We start from the raw sequence: 24,768 nt of genomic DNA on the forward strand, positions 1-24,768 counted from the left end.
CCTTCGTGTCTCAGCTATTCACCTACTGGAGTAGGACAGGTACGTAACCCAGCTGGAGTAGAGGAGACGTCAGGACCAGGCCCTCCGATGGGAGTACTAGGAGCGAGACTCACAGGGAGCACAGGAGCGAGCTAGTCTACTAGAGACAGTTGCCAAGCTGCAAGACGAGCTCAACCGTCGTGAGGAGGACCACAGAGCCAAGGTCGCTAACTTATAGGATAAAGCAGCCGACCTAGGCAACAGGAACTACTACCTTGACTGCAAGGTCTTGGAGTTGCAGAGAGAGTTGGACGACAAGAAGGCCGAGTTCAACCGTAGAGGAGATAGAGAGAGATCCAAGGGAATTGATATGCTGAAGATCCAATCTTGGAACAAGACCCTGACTCAGGAGCTAGAGGAGTTCAGGAAGAAGGCCATTCGCAACTAGGGTCACCTGATCGAGGCACTCAGGTAGACCAAGTACCTATAGGACAAGTGTGAGAGGACATGGTAGGCTTGGCAGAAGTCTGACAGGAAGCGCCTTAGGGAGATGAAGGGTATGTGGGATGAGCTACCTAAGGAGGTTCGTAGTAAGACGAAGCCTAGGATAGAGGAGTTTGAGTTAGCCTCGACTCGCCTTAGATCACTCACCGCCATTTGGTGGCCATACGCTACGGCACCGGAACCAGAGAGAGGAAGGAGAAGGGGAAGGAAGGAGAGGAAGAAGCACCAAAGCCACCGCGGAGGAGGAGTTGGTCGAGCCGAAGGACGACGTCGACGCTTCGTCACTGACGCGGTTCGCACGGCACTGCACGCCACACCGAGCTGCATGGCCTCGCATCGACCACCGGCATCGCCAATCCAGTCTTCCACGCCACCCACGGTGAACTTTTTCCCCTCTTCCGGTCTCTCTCTGCCGCCCGGACCTCACCGTCGGCCATGGCGCTCCATGCCTGGAGCACGTAGGCCAGTGCCTTGCCTCCGCCACTAGGAACGCACCGCACCCTCGCACACGTCAGTAACACACCGTGACCACCCCACCGGAGCCCGTAGCGCACCAGCGCGCGCATTCACCATCGGCACCGTGTCACCATGCTGCTGGAGCCCCTAACGGCCACCTAGGAGACCGAAGCCCCACTTGAGCTCTAGACGCCTTCGTCGTGCACCCACAAAACCGTAGAAGCCCCATCTGCCCAGCACTAGCCATCAGGGAGCCGGCATGCGCGACCTCACCACCGACAAGCACTGCCGAGCCGCCGCTCGCCATGGCCAGCACCTTGGGGAGCTCTGGTCGCCACCATGACCCCACAGACGCAGTCGCTGTGGCCCAGGGAAGCTTTTCCCCACACCAATCAGACACTAGCGCCACCACGGGAGCTCACAGCAAGATCACTGCTGGTAGGAGCACCGCCGCAGGAAAAACAGGGGAACACCCCCCCCTCGCCGGCCACCTGCGCGTGCACCCGGAGTACCTGGACCACGCCTAGGAGGCGACGGGTGGACTCGATCCACCGTAGACCAGTCTGTGGTCCATGGACCAGCATCACTTGGTCCACTATAGACCGCAGCCATGGACCACAGCCCAATAAGAGCCCACGGCCGTGATGTGGCAGCGTCATAGCGTGCCACGTGTTCGGCCTGGCCCGGCCCAGATCGGCCCAACCCGAAGACCAACCGACCTAGTTCGGACCCAGCCCGTATTGACCGTTGACTGGTCAACATTGACCATTGACCTAGCCCCACCTATCAGTGACACGGACACCTTGGACCCACACGTCAGATGCTGACATCATGATGACGTCACGTGGGACCCGCATGTCAGAAGCCAGCACAGCTGAGGTGACGTCATGCTGACGTCACGCTGACATCAGCTGCTGACGTCAGTAGACCAGGCCCACATGTTAGTGACCATGACTGTTGACCGTTGACCATTGACCGTTGACTCGTCGTTGACTGACGTTGACTTTGACCGGACCCACCTGTCAGTGACCTAATAGCCTTTGGCCCCACCTGTCGGTGTGGACGACGTTGATGACGTCAAGCTGACGTCAGCTGGGACCCACCTGTCAGCTTGGAACTGTGGTGCTGACGTCATGCTGACATCAGCAAGCCACGTGGACCAACCACAGCATGACACGTGTCAGCCCAGGAATAATTCAACCTTTTTGCATTTTCAGAAATAGATTTAAACTTCAGAAATTCATAACTAATTCATATGACCTCAGAAAAATACGAAACCAGGACCAAAATTCATCTAAAATCAAGCTCTACGCAATGAACCCATGTTTGAGTGCATTTGGCTCTTTTGAATTTTTATTGCTTCTTTGTGCTATTCTATAGACGTCGCTAACGCGACTATAATACGATCGTTTGCAGATTCGGAGGAGAAACAGATAGATGAGGATCGTGAGTACTGTAAGGAGTATGGAGACGACTACACTGAAGGTGCCACATCCTACCCAATCTCGTAGCACCTATTACGCATGGCTAATATAGAACTGCTATTGCTTTACTTTACTGTTATAATCATACTATGATAGGACTTGCATGGTAGTATGCTTGCTTGAAAGCCTTACCTTGGCGCAACCTTACCCCTGCATACCCTGCTATTAGGCTAGACACACACTTACTGCTATACATTTCATTACTCATACTTCTACTACGCTTATACTATGTGCGTGGTGGATACTGGTGTTATTTGGACCATGGGGAGAGTGCTGCGTGTGTGACTTGAGTGTGTGGAGGGTGAGGGTTGTGTCGACCAAGTTGGAGTATACGACGAGCCTGGGGCAAGTCTTGCTATGGGATGCTACCTAGGCACCCCTGGAAATGGATACCTATGGTGGGTAAATGGTATATGAGGTGGACCTAGGTGTGAACCTATGACGGGTGGAGCCCGAGATGGAGGTGCTGTGGTGGCACGGTAAATGGAAACCCTGATGGAGACATTCTAGCTTGGTCATCCCTAAGGACTTACTAGTACTCAGATTCACCGGGAAGCCTTACGTACCACTCACCCTATATGGTGTGGGACGGCTAGACTACTTGGTAGGATATTGCCACTACTGCTAGGTTGATAGCGGATAGTGTAAGGAGGTACGGGGTGCGGAGGATTTCCCCCACACCCTTCCGAGACTTCATGGAGACCTTGTGGACCTGGCTCATGACTCACAGTTTCAGCCACCCAGACTTGACTTGGGGTGAACCAGGGCTGAATAGTAGAGTGGCATTATCCTAGGCTAGCAAGCAGCCGAAATCAGCCTAGTTGACGACAGTCAGCGAGGAAGGCGAATCTTGTGGTTATGTAAAACCTCTGCAGAGTGTATGGTTGATCGATCGATACACGTGCCGACTCGTCGGCTATGGACCTTTCCTGGGTTTCGCTTAAACTAGATAGTGAGATGAGTCCTTCTCTTCTTCCCCCGTGAGAGAGTGTTGGTCATAGCCAGGGGCTATGGGCCTTGAGACAGTGCCGAGAGGGAGTTGGCCTATCGACTGAGCGATGGTGGTATGGTGATGGTATGGAGAAGGTGGTATGTCGATCCCAGGATCGAAACCTGGTTCAGAAAAGGGAAATGGAGTGGAATGTGTGTGGGAATGGTGTTAAAACTTGACAAAATACTATTGTTTACTGATATGCTAATGCATAGGAAACCCCAGCCTTATAGGTTCACTTTGCTTATACCCAACTTGCATCCAATTTCCACAAAGCAATGCTCATAGGTTTGGGAGTGGCCAGTACAAATTGTACTGATAAATTTTGGCACACAGGTTCTGCTGAGGAGTATAGCTCCAAGGAGTTTGACGGATGAGGGGTTCATGCCTATGCTTGAGTTTGGCGATCTTATCTTCAAGCTGTTCTAAATGAATGCTACTTTTGATTCCGCCAATGCGGCGATGTAATAAATTATGTAATTCCACACTATTTGTACTCTGATATTATCGTTGTATGGATGTGGTATTCGACTGGAATTTGGGTAATATGATCTACAACGGTCTTATTACACTTCGACGCTGTGGATTTCCCTTCACGGAAATCGAGGTCGTTTCAGTTGGTATCAGAGCCATACTTGACCTTAGGACGAAACCCTTAGAAATGGACAATAGAATAGGACGTGAACAGCCCTTCTTTCAGTTATATACTGACCCTACATTTACTTTTATGCAAGGCTTATCTATTATTGACCTGCTAACACCTATCCCCTTGAAACATGCAGATGGCAACGAACGTCGACTGGCCGCCACTAGGACCGCTACCTCTGGACCACGCCAAGCTTACCTTTGACCTACGTGAGCTCGGGGGTTTTGCATAGACCCTCTGCCGAGTTCTCGTCACGTTAGGTGTCCCCTATGAGCTTGTCAAGGTCACCTGCACCGGGAAGCCAGCTAAGGAAGGAGGAATCGAAGGACCAATTGTCACCTCAGTGGAGTTCCCAGCTAGCACTACCTTACCTTCTGTCCCAGCTCTCACCGAGTTGACTATAGAGGACATAGTCGAGGAGGGACTGCGAGCTATCTCACACAAGGCACTTCACAGAGTGATGAGGGACCACTATGAGCACCTAAAGACGACAGAGTTTTGTCTACTTCCCCAGGCCCTCGACCTCAGCCTTACCCCTAGTGAGCAGAGTTTCGCAGCAGGCAGAGTTATCCTTGCCAAGGAGGATAGATGCCTTCGTGTCTCAGCTATTCACCTACTAGAGTAGGACAGGTACGTAACCCAGCTGGAGTAGAGGAGACGTCAGGACCAGGCCCTCCGGATGGGAGTACTAGGAGCGAGACTCGCAGGGAGCACTAGGAGCTGAGCTAGTCTACTGGAGACAGTTGCCAAGCTGCAGGACTGAGCTCAACCTGTCATGAGGAGGACCACAGAGCCAAGGTCGCTGACTTACTAGGACTAAAGCAGCTGACCTAGGCAACAGGAACTGCTACCTTGACTGCAAGGTCTTGGAGTTGCAGAGAGAGTTGGACGACAAGAAGGCCAAGTTCAACCGCAGAGGAGATCCAAGGGAATTGATATGCTGAAGATCCAATCTTCGGAACAAGACCCTGACTCAGGAGCTAAAGGAGTTAGTAAGAAGGCCAGTTCGCAACCAGGGTCACCTGATCGAGGCACTCAGGCAGACCGAGTACCTATAGGACAAGTGTGAGAGGACATGGCAGGCTTGGCAGAAGTCTGACAGGAAGCGCCTCAGGGAGATGAAGGGTATGTGGGATCAGCTACCTAAGGAGGTTCGTAGCGCAGGAGATGAAGGGTATGTGGGATCAGCTACCTAAGGAGGTTCGCAGTAAGATGAAGCCTAGGATAGAGGAGTTTGAGTTAGCCCCGACTCACCTCAACCTAGATGCCTGCCCTACCCTACCTAGAGCCAAGCCTACTGAGGAGCTCGCCGAGGCTTTAAAGTACGTGTCCCGACTTCACAAGTCTGACGAGGAGATCGAGATCGAGAATAGTCGTATCCTAGCTGTGGTGTATGAGTTAGAGTAGATGACCCTACATGGTCATGAGTCATGTCAGTAGCTTCCATAAGTTGTACCCCATGATGTACCCCTTATGAGATGTATTATGAGTCACTATGAGTAGAACGATTCTCATGAGTCTTCAAGTGTAGCTACTGGAGATGATGCTATGTAATAAAAACCATGTAATGAATGATTCAGATCTTATTGCATCTTTATGAATCTTATTGCTTCTTTTGTAATAAGTGTTGGATAGTATGAATGTTTTTCTTTAAATCGTCAAAATCATGTAATCATATTGAATTATAAGCACTTATGGCACAAGCACTAAACTCTCTATGATCCGTGTTGCAGATGCCGAACCGCCGTTCTAATCGCCTAATGAATCAAGGACGTGCGCCCACCCCTAAACCAGTTGAACCCAATGCGGGACGTGGTGGCAACAACCGTGGTCGTGGCCATGGCCGTGGACGTGGAGGGATACCCTTCCACCTAGAGAATACTCCGCCACCTGAGGAGAACATTCCACCACCACCACCACCGAACCTGGCAGAAGTGATGGCACAACAGACCCAGCTTCTTGCAGCTCTTGTTGAAGGAGCAAACTGTCGCCAGGAAGGTTAGTAGAATGACTTCCAAAGGAAGCTAGAGGGATTTCTGAAGCTAAGCCCACCTACCTATGATGGCACTGACCTTGACCCGCTTGTAGCCGATGACTGGCTCAAGGAAATGGAGAAGAAGCTTGACCTCACTACTTTCACTGATGATGAGTGTGTTGGAGCTGCCATACACCAGCTCACGGGTGTAGCACGTGCCTGGTGGGACAGTTTCAGTGACTCCCATGAGGACCCTGCCAATATCTCGTGGGATGAGTTCGCCGAAGCATTCATTGAGTATCACATTCCCAAGGGTATCATGGAGGCCAAAGCCGAGGAGTTCCGCAACATCAAGATGGGAAAGGACAAGGTGACTGAGTACACTACTCGTTTCACCAACCTTTTGCGCTATGCCCCTTCCTATGTTGTGAACTCTAAGAAGGAGAAGCTTGTACTATTACCGCAAGGGACTTAACCCGCACATCAAGCTGAAGTTTGGCGGTATTGAGAGCAACACATTGCGTGCTCTGGTGGATCGCTGCATCCAGATTGAGAAGGACCGTGCTGAAGCTAGAGAAGAGTACAGGGAGAGGAAGCATAAGCCTGAGGAGTCCTCCGTGGTCGTGATCGCAAGAGGTTCCAGCAGAGATGCACCATCCAGGGAATGCTCTCGCCACAATAGGGAAGACAACCCTGGATCGAGTAGGGGAAATGGAGGCTACACCACCAAATACTCCCACCCGGCTCAAGGATCGTTATCCCTGGGACCGTTATGCTCAGGACCGCAACAGTCAGGACTGTTTCAACCGTCCCCGCACAGTGAATGAACGCCCAGCACAGAACCGCTCCGCACCAAGCACTAGAAACTGGAAGGCACCCGCGTCAACCCCTATAGGTGGTACGCCTTTCACTTGCTTTGCTTGTGGCCAACCAGGTCACAAAGCCACTGAGTGCCCTTAGAACTCAGCCGCACAAAAGTCTCAGTTCAAGGGATCAGCTACTCGTGGACGTCTCAACCATCTGGACGCTGAGGAAGCATAAGCTGCCCCTGATGTTGTGTACGGTATGTTCTTAGTTAATGGCAATACTGCATCAGTTCTATTTGACTCTAGAGCAACTTGTTCTTACATATCATCCAAGTTTGCACAGGAGCATGACCTTCCTGTAACCCCACGTGAAGAGCCTATCATCACCAGCTCACCTTTAGGAGACCTAAAGTGCACCCACATCTGTAAGGGAGTGAGTCTTACCATTGAGGGTCTTATCTTTAGAGCCGACCTAACCCTGCTACCTTCCACTAACCTAGATGTCATCTTAGGTATGGATTGGTTAACCATTCACCGAGGTATCATATCATGTTCACCTAGATATGTCCAAGCGACCCACCCATCAGGCCAAGTCATTAGATGTGAACCCCTAGTCTAGGAAAGTCCACCTCTATCCTATGTGCCCTTAAGGCAAGTTCAGGATCACAAAAAGAGGAGAAGACAGTTCATGATGTGCCAGTAGTCAGAGACTATTCCTGATGTATTCCCTAAAGAATTACCGGGTATGCCACCAGACCATGATGTTGAGTTCATCATTGATCTGTTATCGGGAACTGGGACCCATTGCCAAGAGACCCTATCGCATGTCAGTTGATGAACTGACTGAGCTCAAGAAATAGCTTGATGAGCTCATCTCTGAAGGGATATATCAGGCCCAGTGCTTCACCCTAGGGATCCCCTGTTCTGTTTGTCAAGAAGAAGGATGGCTCAATGAGAATGTGCATTGATTACCAGAACTTGAACGCAGTTACCATCAAGAACAAGTACCCCCCTTCCAAGGATTGATGATTTACTTGATCAGCTTAGAGGTGCCAAGTATTTCTCCAAGATTGATCTCAGATCTGGCTATCATTAGATGAAGATTCGAGAGGGATGACATCCCGAAGACAGCTTTCATGACTAGGTATGGGCAGTTTGAGTTCACTAGTGGTGTCCTTTGGACTCACGAATGCTCCCACATATTTCATGAACATGATGAATAAAGTTTTCATGGATGAACTTGGATAAGTTCGTGGTGGTATTCATTGATGACATCCTTGTCTATTCAACCACCGCTGAAGAACATGAACATCATCTGAGAATCATGCTTGAGAAACTAGCCCAACATCAGCTATATGCAAAGTTCAGTAAATGTGAGTTTTGGCTATAGGAAGTTGCCTTCTTAGGCCACGTACTATCAACTGAAGGTGTTGCAGTTGATCTAGCTAAGATTGAGGCTATGAAAGAATGGGAACAACCCCGTAATGTGACAGAAGTCAGAAGTTTCTTGGGACTGGCTGGATATTATCATCGATTCATCGAGAACTTTTCCAAGATAGCCCGTCCAATGACCAACCTTCTAAAAAAGACTAAGGAGTTTGAAATGGATGCCTGAGAGTGAACAAAGCTTCCAGGAATTGAAACAGAAGCTTACAACAACCCCTGTGCTAGCATTGCCTGATATCAGCAAAGATTTCGTGGTCTATTATGATGCATCCCAGTCAAGGACTTGGTTGTGTACTAATGCAAGATGGGAGAGTGATAGCTTATGCTTCTCGACAGTTGAAAGAACACGAGAACCGTTACCCTACCCATGATCTTGAGTTAGCAGCAGTTGTGCATGCTTTGAAGATTTGGAGGACACTACTTGATAGGCAACAAGTGCGATATCTACACCGATCACAAGAGCTTAAAGTACTTTTTCACTCAAGAAGATTTGAATATGAGGCAACGCCGATGGCTAGAGTTGATCAAGGACTATGATCTGGAAATTCACTATCATCCGGGGAAAGCTAATGTAGTCGCAGATGCTCTTAGTCGCAAGAGTTACTATCACACCTTGATCACTGAATCAGTACCACCTGAGCTCAAGGGAGAGATTGATGATTTCCAACTAGAGATACTACCGCATGGCTTGCTGAATGAGCTCCGCATATGGTATGATCTCACAGATCACATCCGTCAAGCTCAGAAAAGTTGTGAAGAGATTGAGTATCTCCAGTGGTCTGATGAAACTAGGCTACAAGACCAACCACCAAGAAGATGAACAAGGAACCATCTGGTTCAAGAACAGAATTTATGTTTCCATCTGACCTAGTACTACGAGGGGAAATTCTGTCAGGAAGCTCATGATTCCAAATACTGTATTCACCCTGGAGGGTCAAAGATATACCAAGACCTTGAAGAAACACTTCTGGTGGAAAGGCATGAAGACAGACATTGTAGGACATGTGGCACGTTGTGACACCTGCAATAGAGTCAAGGCTGAACATCAAAGGCCTACAGGATTGCTAAAGCCTCTTGACGTACCTGAGTGGAAATGGGAGAACATATCCATGGATTTCATAGTTGGATTGCCTCGTTCATAGAAAGGCAATGATTCCATCTGGGTGATTAGTTGATCACTTGACCAAGATTGCTCACTTTGTACCTAGTAAAGACCAAGACCAATGCCTGAAAAACTAGCAGATCTATACATTGAACATATTCTCAGATTGCATGGAGCTCCCTCTAATATTGTATCTGATTGTGGCCCTCAGTTTGTGTCCTGATTATGGGAAGCTCTGCACAAGTCTATTGGAACCAAACTTGATTTCAGTACCGCTTACCACCCACAGACAGATGGACAGACAGAATGAGTAAATCAGATCTTAGAAGACATGCTTCGCGCTAGTGTACTGAATTACGGCTCTAATTGGGAGAAATGCCTACCCTATGCAGAGTTCTCTTACAACAACAGCTACCAAGCCAGTATCAAGATGTCGCCATTTGAAGCTCTGTATGGCAGACCCTAGTAAGACACCTTTGATGTGGTCCCAACCGGGAGAAAGATCGTTCTTTGACTCCGCTAAGATTCAAGATGCCGAAGAAGGAGTTGCTCAAGTGAGGGAGAATTTGAGAATTGCCCAAAGTCGATACAAGAGCTACGCTGACAAAAGAAGAAGAGAACTTGAGTTCAATGTGGGAGATTTTGTCTATCTCAAGGTATCCCCGCTACGTGGAACTGTCAGATTCCATGTGAAAGGCAAGCTTGCCCCTAGATTTGTTGGCCCATACAAGATTTGCAAGAGAATTGGAAAGCTCGCCTACAAGCTTGAGTTACCTAAGGAATTGACGGGTGTACATCCCGTATTTCATGTATCCCAGCTACGCAAATGTTTAAGAGTACCCGATGAAGCAGTCCCAACTGGTACACTTGACATTCAAGATACACTTGAGTATAAAGAACATCCTATCAGAATTCTGGGCAGAGATACCAAAGAGACCCAGTAGCAAGACTATTCCTATGTGCAAGGTTCAATGGAGTAATCATACTGAGAGAGAAGCAACATGGGAAAAAGAGTCTGACCTCCGGCTACTGATATCCCTACCTCTTCGAAGAGTACAGTTACGCTTTAATCTCGGGGACGAGATTCTGTTAAGGGGGTAGGACTGTAACAACCCAAAAATCCATACACCTAAAAATACCAACTACAAAAATTTTTCTCAAAACTTCCATGTGATGATGAGTGTCATGTAAAGTAACCCAACCCAGGAGTTGCATTAGAAGTACCCAACCTAAGTCAACACATAAGCATAGCATATCATATGTTGATTATGATTACTTAATTTCTAACAAATAGATGTTGCATACATGTTAACTTAAATTGTGATTTGGATCTTCATTTGCCTTATGTTATGCTTAACAATTCCATTAAAGTAATAAACCATAAAATTATTATTAAACAAAATTCCCTAAAACTCCAATGAACAAGTTACCTCAGTTTTAAATTCAAATTCTAAACCAAATTTGAATTCAAACAATGGAAAGGAAATGAAAAACAGAAAGAAAATAAGAAAGGGAGAAGAAGGCCTCGCAGCCCAGCCGCTCGGCCCAGCCAGCCCAGCACGCGCACGCTAGGCCCAACAAGCAGGCCTAGGCTACCGCAGCCGCCCACGCGCCCAGCCCTGCCAGCTGCCGCTGCCACTTGGGCCCGCGCGTCAGCCGCGCACTGTTCACCCGCACGCCCCTCTTCCCTTCGCTGCAGTCGCTGCCAGTGGACCCCTCCCATCAGCCATCCCCTGCTCATCTTCCCCACGCCGCGCCCAACCGTCAGTCGACCGAAGGCCGACAGCAAGTGCAGAGCGGGCCAGGGGGTCACGCCCGAGCCATGGCCTTGCCCCCCTTGGCGCAATGCCCACGCCAACGCCATGCCAACCACCCACGCCCCGTGGAGCCGCTCGATGCGCTCGGCGCGATCCTCAGCCGTCTGCTATGGAGCTCGAAGCTCTGGCTATAGGAGCCCTAGCCCCAGAGCCCTAGCGATCGACCATCACTCGCCGCCATTTGGTGGCCATACGCTGCACACCGGAACCAAGAGAGAGGAAGGAGAAGGGAAAGGAACGAGAGGAAGAAAGCGCCGAAGCCACCGCGGAGGAGGAGGTCGTCAGAGTCGAAGATGACGCCGGCGCTTCGTCACCGACGCGGTTTGGCATGGCACTGCATGGCCACACCAGAGTTGCACGGCCTCGCATCGACACGGCATCGCCATCCAGTCTTCCACGCCACCCATGGTGAACTTTTTCCCCTCTTCCGGTCTCTCTCTGCCGCCGGACCTCACCGTCGGCCATGGCGCTCCACGCCTGGAGCGTGTAGGCCAGTGCCTTGCCTCAGCCACTAGGAACACATGCACCCTCGCACACGTCAGTAACACACCGTGACCACCCCACCAGAGCCCGTAGTGCACCAGCGCACACATCGCCGTCGACACCATGTCACCATGGCTGCTGGAGCCCCTAACGGCCACCTAGGAGACCGAAGCCCCGCTTGAGCTCTGGACACCTTCAGTCGTGCACCCACGGAACCATAGAAGCCCCATCTACCCAGCACTAGCCACCGAGGAGCCGGCGTGCGCGACCTCGCCACCGGCAAGCACTGCCGAGCCAGCCGCTCGCCATGGCCAGCACCTTGGGGAGCTCTGGTCGCCACCATGACCCCGCAAACACAGTCAGCCGTGGCCTGGGGAAGCTTTTCCCCACACCAATCGAACACTAGCGTCCACCATAGGGGCTCACAGCAAGATCGCCGCCGGTAGGAGCACCGCCGCGGGAAAAACTAGGGGAACACCCCCCCCTCGCCAGGCCACCTGCGCAGTGCACCTCGGAGTACCTAGGACCACGCCTGGGAGGCGACGGGTGGACTCGGTCCACCGTAGACCTAGTCTATGGTCCATGGACCAGCATCACTTGGTCCACTGTAGACCGCAGCCATGGACCACATCCCAATAAGATCCCACGGCCATGACGTGGCAGCGTCACAGCGTGCCACGTGTTCGGCCTGGCCCGGCCCACACCGGCCCAACCCGAAGACTAACCGGCCCAGTTCAGACCCAGCCCGTATTGACCGTTGATTGGTTAACGCTGACCGTTGACCTAGCCCCACCTATCAGTGACACGGACACCCTGGACCCACACGTTAGATGCTGATGTCATGATGACATCACGTGGGACCCGCATGTTAGAAGCCAGCACAGCCGAGGTGATGTCATGCTGACGTCATGTTGACATCAGCTGCTGACGTCAGCAGACCAGGCCCACATGTCAGTGACTGTGACTGTTGACCATTGACCGTTGACTCATCGTTGACTGACATTGACTTTGACCGGACCCACCTGTCAGTGACCCAATAGCCTTTGGCCCCACCTGTCGGTGTGGACGACGTTGATGATGTCATGCTGACGTCATGCTGATGTCAGCTGGGACCCACCTATCAGCTCGGAACCGTGGTGCTGACGTCATGCTGACGTCAGCAAGCCACTGTGGACCAACCACAGCATGACACGTGTCAGCCCAGGAATAATTCAACCTTTTTGCATTTTCAGAAATAGATTTAAACTTCGGAAATTCATAACTAATTCATATGACCTCAGAAAAATACGAAACCAGGACCAAAATTCATCTAAAATCAAGCTCTACTGCAATGAACCCATGTTTCAGTGCATTTGGCTCTTTTGAATTTTCATTGCTTCTTTGTGCTATTCTATAGACGTCGCTAACGCGACTATAATACGATCGTTTGCAGATTCGGAGGAGAAACAGACAGACGAGGATCGTGAGTACCGTGAGGAGTACGGAGACGACTACACTGAAAGGTGCCACATCCCACCCAATCTTGTAGCACCTATTACGCATGGCTAATATAGAACTGCTATTGCTTTACTTTACTGTTATAATCATACTATGATAGGACTTGCATGGTAGTATGCTTGCTTGAAAGCCTTTACCTTGGCGCAACCTTACCCCTGCATACCCTGCTATTAGGCTAGACACACGCTTACTGCTATACATTTCATTACTCATACTTCTACTACTGCTTATACTACGTGCGTGGTGGATACTGGTGTTATCTAGGACCATGGGGAGAGTGCTGCGTGTGTGACTTGGGTGTGTGGAGGGTGAGGGTTGTGTCGACCAAGTTGGAGTATACGACGAGCCTGGGGCAAGTCTTGCTATGGGATGCTACCTGGGCACCCCTGGAAATGGATACCTATGGTGGGTAAATGGTATATGAGGTGGACCTAGGGTGTGAACCTAGGATGGGTGGAGCCCGGGATGGAGGTGCTTGTGGTGGCACTGGTAAATGGAAACCCTGATGGAGACATTCTGGCTTGGTCATCCCTAAGGACTTACTAGTACTCAGATTCACCGGGAAGCCTTACGTACCACTCGCCCTATATGGTGCGGGACGGCTGGACTACTTGGTAGGATATTGCCACTACTGCTAGGTTGATAGCGGATAGTGTAAGGAGGTACGAGGCACGAGGATTTCCCCCACACCCTTTCGAGACTTCATGGAGACCTTGTGGACCCAGCTCATGACTCACAGTTTTAGCCACCCCAGACTTGACTTGGGGTGAACCAGGGCTGAATGGTAGAGTGGCATTATCCTAGGCTAGCAAGCAGTCCAGAATCAGCCTAGTTGACTGACGGTCAGTGAGGAAGGCGGATCTTGTGGTTATGTAAAACCTCTGCAGAGTATATGGTTGATCGATCGATATATGTGCCGACTCAGTCGGCTATGGACCTTTCCTGGGTTTCGCTTAAACTAGATAGTGAGATGAGTCCTTCTCTTCTTCCTCCAGTGAGAGAGTGTCAGGTCGTAGCTAGGGGCTACAGGGCCTTGAGACAGTGCCGAGAGGGAGTTGGCCTATCGACTGAGCGATGGTATGGTATGGTGATGGTATGGAGAAGGTGGTATGTCGATCCTAGGATCGAAACCTAGTTCAGGAAAAGGGAATGGAGTGGAATGTGTGTGGGAATGGTGTTAAAACTTGACAAAATATTATTGTTTACTGATATGCTAATGCATAGGAAACCCCAGCCTTATAGGTTCACTTTGCTTATACCCAACTTGTATCCAATTTCCACAAAGCAATGCTCATAGGGTTGGGAGTGGCCAGTACAAATTGTACTGATAAATTTTGGCACACAGGTTCTGCTGAGGAGTATAGCTCCGAGGAGTTTGACGGATGAGGGGTTCGTGCCTACGCTCGAGTTTGGCGATCTTATCTTCAAGCTATTCTGAATGAATGCTACTTTTGATTCCGCCAATGCGGCGATGTAATAAATTATGTAATTCTGCACTATTTGTACTCTGATATTATCGTTGTATGGATGTGGTATTCGACTGGAATTTGGGTAATATGATCTACAACGGTCTTATTACACTTCGACGTTGTGGATTTCCCTTCATGGAAATTGAGGTCATTTCACATGGTGCGTGCTCACTACCCCTTGATCGATCTCAAGCGCCTGGAGGCTGGATACCCGAAGGAGGTAGATCCAGACAAGGCTGAGGAGCTTCGGATGACCTAGCTAGACTTGTCAGGCAAAAATAATTGGTGACATTAACCTGTGTGGAGGTGGGACAGCACCTGTACAGGGTATGCCATCAACAAGTCAGCTAGAAGTGCCATCAGTTTTGAGCCAACCGGCGACGCCTGCTGGTCTTGACCAGCCAGGCATCGGCAGGGCCATCTTCTTCAGCTCGACCAGTACAAGAGTCCTCGGGACTCAAGCACGATGCCAGGCCCAGTGAGCAGCAGGTGCCGCGTGACCCGACCAGCCAATAGTATAGGTTGTAGCTGTAGAAGAAGATGTAGTTGTGTTATTGTAAACTTGGACCTTTTCAGGTAAGCTTGTAATAACGTAACTGTATATCAGCATAAGCTTGTTTGTTTTGTGGAAAACAGTATTTAAGCTTGGATCTCGTGTTGGTGTAACTATGTAAGAACATATTAGCGTTCTTGTCGGTGTTTCGTACAAGCACCGGCAAGTAAATTTATAGTAATGCACGTTAGGCTCGGATGGTGCGCTAAAGGACACAAGATTTATATTGGTTCGGGCCGAATGTCCCTATGTCCAGTTTGTTGCTGCTCGTGTTATTAGCACCGTGAACGGTTCATAGTAGGGGGTACAAACGATCGAGAGAGGGACTGGTCCCAAGTCTCTGATGGAAGGGTTGAAAGGAGGCCTAAGAGCTCGATTGCAGCTTGACTGTGTGAGTGTTGTGTATTATGCCGCCAAAGATTGGTCCCTCTGTTGGAGGAAGCGCATCCCCTTTTATAGATGAAGGGGCTAGGCTTTACAAGGGTGAGGGCTTAGGATGCGTACTCTACCTAGTCTTGTGGCTACATGTCTATCCAGCCTCTTCTCATTCTGATGGGTGTGAAGAATGATAAGTGCCTACAATACTATTGATGCCCCTGTATAATGTCACGATGTTTGCAGAATACTACCCTGCGCAGGGTATGGGCTGTAGTACTAGTGGTTTTGACTTATGAACCTTGCCCAGCCTTGCTCCGCATGCCTCCTGGCTCCTATGAGTCTCTGTCGGAGGGACGCGGGGTTGGGGTCCGGAGTAGCGATGTGGGCAAGGTCCTTTGATTTGGTGGACCCGAGGGGTCAGGAAGTGTGCGTCGCTCCCTTGGGTACATAATCATGGCGATAGGCAGGTCCATCCTTTGTGGAGATCGCAAATCTTTTTCTAGAGTGTAGTGGTTGTCGTATATCTTCAGTCGGGTTCCATGTCCCAGAGCTGAAGGTGGCGCCTATAGCTCTATAGGGTGATGAGCACGCTCCTACAATACCTTTTGGGCTCTATGGCGCCCAGAAGGGTCTAAAGCATCTGTCTAGTCGTTCCCTAGTAGTACCTTTCCTGTCGGAGTACAGGGTATGGTCCTTGAAGCCACGGTTAACCCGAACGTCTTGTCTTGCTCTGTACCCATCATCACGAGGGAACGAAGGAGAAGTTGTCAGGTAAGATGAGACCAGTCTTTAGACATGGAGCAGGATGAGGCTCGTTCTCGGTCGTCGGGTGAAGTAGAGACTAGTCCTTATCTCTTGGGCGAGACCAAAGCCCGCCCCTCAGGGGTCGGGCGAGGCAGAGTCTATCCCTCAGTCCTCGAGCAAGGCGAGGTTGGCCCGAAAGGCGTCGGGTGAGGTAGAGACTAGCCCTTGGCCCTCGGGCGAGACCGAGCCTACCCCAAAGGCATCGGGCGAGGTGGAGACTAGCCCTTAGCCCTCGGGCGAGTCCGAGCCTGCCCCAAAGGCGTTGGGCGAGACGGAGACTAGCCCTTAGCCCTCGGGCGAGGCAGAGCTATCCCAAAGGCGTCGGGCGAGGCGGAACCAAACTCCTGTCATTCGAACAAGGGACGTAACAGCACCCTTATCCGTCTAGAAGTTTTTAACGTTCGGTGGTTATTGGTTCCACCTTCCAGGGTACCCTAGTATTAGGTCCCCGATAATAGCCCCTAAGCCTCTAGGTGATTCGAGTAGAACCACCTGGAGGGTGTTTTTGATTTCGTCGGAGTTACTTTGCCAGAGGGTGCGCGCGAGTGCACCCGAAGGGTGTAGCCCCCGAGCCCCCCGGGTGATTTGAGTTGGGTCGCCCGGGGGGTTGTATCGGACCCTTCATGGATAAGGCTGAAGGACTTAGTTTTTCGTCAACTGGATATTTTTTCGAGGGGGTCGTGGTATCCTGTTCATGGGGATCTCATTCAGGGCTGACCAAATTGGGGCTTGACCATGGACCGGGATCCCAGTAATACTTGCGCCCTTGATTTCGGATCGTTCACGGACCCGTCCTCAGTTGGGCCAGCCACCGAGCTTCTAGGCCCTAGGTGGGCCAAAGAGAAAAAAGTCTTCGTGGCCTACGTTCCCTAGGTGGGTAGAGAGTCCAGATTCGCCTAGGGAAGGCGTACCGTCCACCATGATTTTTGGTGGGAGAGGATAGGGACTGTGGGCGCGTGTCCCGCGATGTGACGCGGCGGTGCGTGTGGCAGGCCCAGGAGATCGAGGCGGACGGTTGCCCTTCTCACGTCCATCGCCCCTATAAAACCACGGGGTTCGCCCCCAAGGTTCTGTATTTTGCTCCCTTGCCTTTGCGTCTGAAACATCCACCGCCAATCGCCCCAGCCTCCTGCGCCCAAACCGCCACCAGTCGACCGGCTTGCATCCGTGTTGCAGCCGCCATCAAGCTTGTGCCTACCTTGTAGCCGCCATCGAGCTCACGCCCACCTTTCTCCCCAATTGCTTTAATGGAGTTGTGGGGCAGATCTAGCATCACCTCATGGCGTTTGGAGGGCCTCGTCCACCATGGCCTTCTCCACCCACTGTCCGCCATCTAGGAGTGGCTGCTACCTAGTGACGAGGGTGAGCCGGTGCCGCCCAAAGGGTATGTTGTTTCTTTCACCATCTTCCATGAGCAGGGGATTTGCGGTACCCACGCATAGATTCCTTCGGGGGCTGCTAGATTATTTTGAGGTGGAGCTGCAGCATCTAACTCCCAACGGGGTTCAACATATGGCAGGCATTTGTTGCCCTGTGCGAGGGTTTCCTAGGGATCGATCCCCATTTTGATCTGTGGTGGTATTTCTTTACCATCAGTTTTTCAAAGAGGAAGATTGGGGGGGACGATGTGAACGTGCTGATGGGATGCGCTAGTGTTCATCTGCGCCATACCCGGTCGAGGGGTTACCCGTTCATGCGTCTGGTGACTTCTAACAAGGGATGGCACTCAGCAGTGGTTTTATGTCAGGGATGATGTGAGTGCCACCCTACCGAGGTACACCGGGCGCCTTATTGGAGAGGCTCCAGAGTCATGGGCTTGGGGCATCCAGTTCAAAGATAAGAAACACCTCTTCGACCTTCTTTCTGCCCTCCAAGTCCTGAAGGAACAGGGCGGGGATTATCAGCAGCCTATCATGCGAGGAGGGTGGCTCCGCTAATGGCGCGTGCGCTTCCTTTGTATCGGATGATGCCCGGGATGTCATTCGAGGGGATGGTGCTTGTTGACTGAGGCGCTCCCTTTCTCGGAAGTGGCGCAGCGCATTAAGGAGGCGACGAAGCCTGATGAAGGATTTCGCAGGCGGCGTCCTCGACATTGTGTATCCGATGCCCTGGACATCCCCCAATGCGGCCAGAACCTGGGTTCTTCGAATTCGTAAGCCTTCTCCTCCCATGCTCTTTCTTTTTCCTGAATCTCCATTTTTTTATACTCACTTTTGTGACGTTGGGACCAACCGAGGGGGCTAGTCTTCAAAGATAGTCAGGTTCTGCTGCCAAAGGACAAGGCCATGGCGGCGGCGAATCGACTCGCGGCCGAGCGGGACAAGAATGCAAGGGAGCAGATGAAGAAGAAGAAATGATTGAAGCAGGAAGCACGGGATCAGGGGAGAGGACGTGAGCAGTGATGATGACGACGACAACGATGACGATGACGATGAGGTAGCCGTCGGTGTGGATTGGGGTGTCCTGGAGGATGAGGACACGCTAACAAGTGCCCACCCGTCCGTGCAGGGACCCTTCCCGTTCCACGCGGAGGGAAGTGAATCGGTGAGGTCAGTGGAGGCTGGAGAGTCCGCCGCTTCACATGACGTGCTGACCGAGGATCGGTGGATGGAGGAAGGTGGGCCTGCCACCGCCGACCCCGAGGTGATGGTGAAGGGGAGTGGCTCTGGTGCCGCGCCCCACAAGACGGTGGAGGGGAGTGGCTCTGGTGCCGCGCCCCATGAGACGGTGGAGGGGAGTGGCTCTGGTGCCGCGCCCCCTGAGATGGTGGAGATGAGCCCCCCTGCCTTAGAGCAGGGGGCAGGCTCGAAACGGTCCCGCCTAGACAAGTCGGGGCAGGGATCTAGGGATCCGTCCCCAAAACGCTTCCGCCGGTCGAAGGCGTCAGTGTAAGCCACTGATTCCCTTGTTTTTATCCCCTTCTTTTTTTATTTTGACCTAATGGCTTTTACCTTTGTGTAGGTTCTTGCAGACGGGCCACTCCCTAGGGCTAGCACCCAAGAAGAGCCTTGCCATTCAGGCAGGACGGATGGCGCTGCCCAGCATCACCCCCATTTCAGGTAGGAGTGGTGCCGATGTTGGAGCCATGTTGGCCGATCCGACGGCGCCTCTGGTGGCGCTCGTGCCTTTGGTGGTTGCTGAGCAGGCGGCATCTTCTGTGGCAGGCGTGGTATAGCGGCCGAGGGTCTAGTATCGCCGACAGAGGTGGTGCCTGAGGGCGCAGTGCAGTCCATGTCGCCGGAGACCCAGGTGGAAGTGGCTGCGGCCGTACCAAGCTCGGTGGGGCTGGATGTTGCCATGATGGCGTCCGAGGGGGTGGCGCAGTTGATGCCATTGGTGGCCCAGGCCATGGCGGATGAGGCGGGCCGGATGGAGGCGGACATGGCTAGAGGGTCGTCAAGCTTGGCGGTGGTGCCACATAGGATCAGGAGGGAGCCGCCTCCGGCCCCCTTGTCGGGAGGCAGCCACTCCCCTGCACAGGGTGAGCCGCTGCTTCGGTGGATGAATGCTCAGGACCCAACGTCGGTCCTTTTTACGCTCGACTGACCATTCCGAGTGCATGGAGCGGGAAAGTCTCGACTTCGAGCTTTCGACAATGATGACTGCCCTAGACCAGGTCAGAGGGGCCCTGCGTGAAATTGTCGTTCCCACTAGTCAGGTATTTGCTCGTTCTTCCTCGTTTTCCTCCTTTTCCAAGTATTTTTGTGTTTCTGACACCGGTCTTCTTTTTAGGTCATTGTTGCTCGCAGTCGGAACAAATCCTAGTTCCTCCATGAACAGAAGGCGGAATGGGATCGCCTTGTCGAGGAGGCCTGGCTACGAGGAGATGTGGGTGTGCAGCTTGCTGCCGCCCAGCAGCAGGAGGTCCAGGCGCGTCGGGTTGTGGAGGATGCCTATGGGATGTTTGAGGACTTGTCGGCGAGGACAAAGCTAGACGAGGAGGAGATCGCTAGGCTCCGAAAGGAGGCAAGACGAGCTGCTACAGAAGAACGCCGTGGCTGGTGAGAAAGCCAGCGAGCTCCTGGCAGAGCTATAGACAGAGTGGGACCTCAAGCTAAAGGCTAAGGAGAGGTCCACGACGTTGCAAGAGAAGGCGAACCAGGATGCCACAGTGATCGAGCGGACGACCTGAGAGCACTGATGAAGCGTGTCGGGAGGCCAAGGCATGCTAGACGGATCTTGGAGTCGAGGTGACCTAACGGTTGGATGCCAAGGAAGTTTCTACCAGTTTGCGCACCGATCTTGCCGAGGTGCGGCGGCTTCTTCAAGCTGAAGGTGATGAATATGATCACCTGTCCCTTGCCGTTCTAGCGGTCTATGACAACCTGCAGGTGGCACAAGAGGAGGGGACCAGTTCGCATGCGACCCATGCCGCTAGTATCACGGCTCAGGGTGGGTCAGCTTGAGGAGAGCGCTTTTCACGCCAGGATCACCCAAGGCCTTCACCGTCGCCCATGCTCATTACGAGAAGGAGATCAACCTGAAGGTGATGAGTGAAGGTTTCCTGCCTACCTATGAGGATGATGAGCTAGGAGGCCATTGAGAAGGTGGTGGCTCCCCTTGCGAAAAACCTAATGGATAATCTGAAAGAAATGGTTCTCCCATCGTGGGAGTAGTTAGTCGAATAATTTTGAGCATAACTTATATGTAATATGTGTACAAGTGTCAGTATTTTTGAGTCTGGACGCAGTTTCATGATTTTGCTTCGTAATTTTGTTTTGTTTGATTTCACCATTTGCCCGTGGCCGTCTGGTCGTTTGGTTTTTACACGAGGGAATCTGATGTAATGATTGTTTCAAAAAGAGGAAGGGAGGTAGCTGAGGTAGCCATACCTTTACCAGTCCCCGAGTGAGATCCAACCCCTTGGGGTTGCTGGGGTCGGGTGTTACTGGAGACCGGAGCGATGGTGTGCCCGATGAGCTTGCCAACGGGGATGTTCAGACGGAACCTCGCTCCGTGGTTTTGTGACAGGGTCGGCAAAGTCCTTGGATGGCGTTCCACTACTCCCCGCCCTGCCTTCCAATAGAATTCCCTAAATGGGGACTCTATGGGCTCGACAAAGGGGGTCTTTGAACCTATGTCCCTGCATCGAGCGGCTCGAGCCCCTGAGTCCTGTTAGGGTCTGATAGGGATCGACCGTGTTTCACGTGTTACCCCATCCTCAATTTTTGTAATCGGAGGGGCTGAGTAGACGACACTTGCCTCGACGGCTCGAGTATCGTGCTCAATGAGCTCGCTAATGGGTACGTTTGTGTGGAATCCAGGGTCCATCATTTGCTGATGGGGTCGGTAGAGCCCTCCGGTTGCATTCCATACCTTCTTACCCCTGCCTCCCAGGTAGATGCCTGAGCCATTCAATAGGCTCAGGTGGCCCGATGGCCTCTCCTCGATGGAGATTCTGTGGGTTTAGCTCGGGGTTAGAATCGAACGAGAAAAGGTTGAGACGTCCCTGTCCGCTTCTGAGCAGGGGTTGGGTAGGGCCTGCTGGGGCTCATCTCAGTTATTTCTCCCTAGGCTCTGTTCGGCGTGAGGCAACCTCAAGCCCTTCGCGGGCCAGGCCTTCGAACCTCAGGCCTGCTGCCATCCTATATCGAATGAGGACGATGGCCGTTTCATGACGCGACACGAAGCGTTGGGATGCAACATTTTGCATATGTAATGTTTGAATTCATAATTTAATCGAAATAAAGGCAGGGTTGGTAACGTTACCTTGGTGGCATGAGTGACTGGAAAAGCTCCTACCAGATGGGTTTCGGGCCCTGATGTTTGAGATGAGGTTGTAGTAACCTGCATAAGAATCGCTAGTTCTTTATTTTTCGTATCTCGGTGGCGGCCCTGAGCCGTTCGATTGACTTGGGCAACCTGACAGCTTCTCCTTTGGGGGAGATTCTATAGGCGGACCCCTCTGAACCCTTTTTGAGAAGGCAGATGTCGAAACTAGAGACGCGGGTGGCGTTGAGTATGATTATTCTGGTGAACAGAAACACCGTAGCTATCGGGGCGTGGGGTCTGCTAGTTCGTCCTAGTTTTACTCAAAGTTTTATGCCCGTATTTTGTGCCCCTGGTTTCAAGCGTCCGGAGGGGTCGGGTGAGGAGGATGTCTAGACTGGTAGACACCCTCGGCAGCCCCTGAGTGATGTTCGTGTCCCCACCATTTGACGGGGTCGGAAGCTCAGGAAATGAATTTTAACAGCGTAAAGTAAGAAGGCAGAGATGCTTATCTTTCTTTGGACGTTCGTTCATCGTCTTTCCTAGGGCCGCATGGTCGACCTAGGAGATTTGTTGGGCTCCCCTTCACAGAGGTCCTATTGTCGGATCGTTCCATGGTCCTCTTCTTCTGCCTCTAAGCCGCTACCTCTCCTCCTTCTTCCTTTCCACCGAATGCGTCCGTGCGTCGTGGCGGTTCCTGAGTGAGGAAGGGTCATGCTTAGAGAGAGAAAACTCACAAATCCGCTCGTGAATCTGGAGCGTGATGTCGAGCTGGAGGTCATCCAACGTAGATGAGATGGTGCGTGCCGCCCTTGCTGAGGAGTCGCTGCTGCCAAAGGAGAAGGAGCGCTGGTGGGCGCCATACGTCGTCGACTTTGCCGTCGTTTGCTGTGTTCCTCCTTTGGCGGGAGGGGTTTCCTACCTTGATGCCATGGTCAGGGTTGCGGTAGACGATGATGGCGTAGTCCCTGGATGCCCCAGCGGAGGCATCGCTGTCGGGGTTGTGGCTGACGACGAATGCATAGTCCCTAGTGGAGGGGCGCCACCATCAGTGGTGTGGTGCTCGGCGTTGCAGATGACGGTGCCTTCGAGGATCCTACGGAGCGGCGGGACGTCACCGATGGAGAGCATGGCGCGGTGGCTGCAGTAGATGAACTGGCCCATGTACATGCCCCGGGCGTTGCCGATGGAGAGCGTGACACGACGGCCGTAGTAGATGAACTGGCCCGTGTACATGCCCCGGGCATTGCCGATGGAGAGCGTGGTGTGGCGGCCACAGTAGTACTTGTAGTAAAGCTAGGCAGAGACTGTGATTGAATAATTTTGTGGGGAAGCCCCCAAGTAAATAGTCCTCTAAATTTACAAGTATATTAGTCCTTTTTGTGATGAAAACACTTTGTAAGTGGTGAATTTGTGCAAAAATGAACAATTTTCATCTTTTGCCATGGCAAGCAGTTTTTTAACTTCCTCCTTTTATAGAAGCGGTTTTAGTGCCCTCTGACCCTTCCCATGGTTTAAGTCAGTAAGAAACTAGGAACGTAGGTGAATTAATTCTGATTACGCTGGTGAGCAAAGAGGTTGGTTTTAGTGCCCTCCTGACCCTTCCCATGGTTTAAGTCATAAGAAACTAGGAACGTAGGTGAATTAATTCTGATTGCGCTGGTGAGCAAAGAGGTTGCAACCGCTGGGCCAGTGGGTATCCCGCAGTCCTACCAGTTGTAGTCAGAATTTATTCTTGAAATCTTAGTCCTCACAACTTGTTTACGAGAAGAACGGGAAACTTAGAGAACATTTGTGAATATAACACAGGAAGTTTTTGCAAGCGTACTACTTGTATTACTCATGTCAGCCCCCAGTGAGATCTGACCCCTCACGATTTGCAAGGGTCGGAAGTCACTAAGGATCAAGGTTTTGTAATGACAAAAACTGATAAGGAAGAGTATGTGCTTATTTAAGGGTAAAAACGATGTAGCTGCTCAATGTTCCAGGCGTTGGTGAAGACCTCGTCGTTGATAGTTTTCAACCTGTAGGTGCCTGGGCGAAGTACTTCCGCGATGACGTAGGGTGCCTCCCAGGGCGGTGAGAGTTTGTGGCGGTCCTTGTTGCTCTGCACAAGGTGAAGGATGAGGTCCCCGACGTTGAAGGCCCGACCTCATACCCGTCGGCTGTGGTACCGTCACAACGCCTGCTGGTACTTAGCCAAATAGAGGAGGGCGATGTCGTGGGCTTCATCTAGCTGGTCCATGGCATCTTGGTGAGTTGCCTCGGCCCCCTATTCGTCGTATGCTCTGATTCTTGGTGCTCCATAGTCGAGGTCCGTTGGGAGAACGGCCTCAGAACCGTAGACCATGAAGAAAGGTGTGTAGCCAGTGGCCCGGCTAGGAGTTGTCCTTAGGCTCCAGAGCACGGCCAGGAGCTCAGCGAGCTAGCGTGTGCCAAACTTGTTCAACCGGTTGAAACTTCTAGGCTTGAGGCCTTGAAGGAGCATGTCATTTGCGCGCTCGACCTACCCATTCGTCCGAGGGTGCACGACGGCTGCCTAATCGATCCTAGATGTGTTGTTCATCACAGAATCGAATGAATTTCCTAGCCGATGAACTGCGTGCTGTTGTCTGTGATGATGGAGTTCGGTACTCCAAAGCGATGGATGATGTCGAGGAAGAATAGCA

Source organism: Miscanthus floridulus, chromosome 13 (genome assembly GCF_019320115.1).
Source record: "Miscanthus floridulus cultivar M001 chromosome 13, ASM1932011v1, whole genome shotgun sequence".
NCBI classification, from domain to species: Eukaryota; Viridiplantae; Streptophyta; class Magnoliopsida; order Poales; family Poaceae; genus Miscanthus; species Miscanthus floridulus.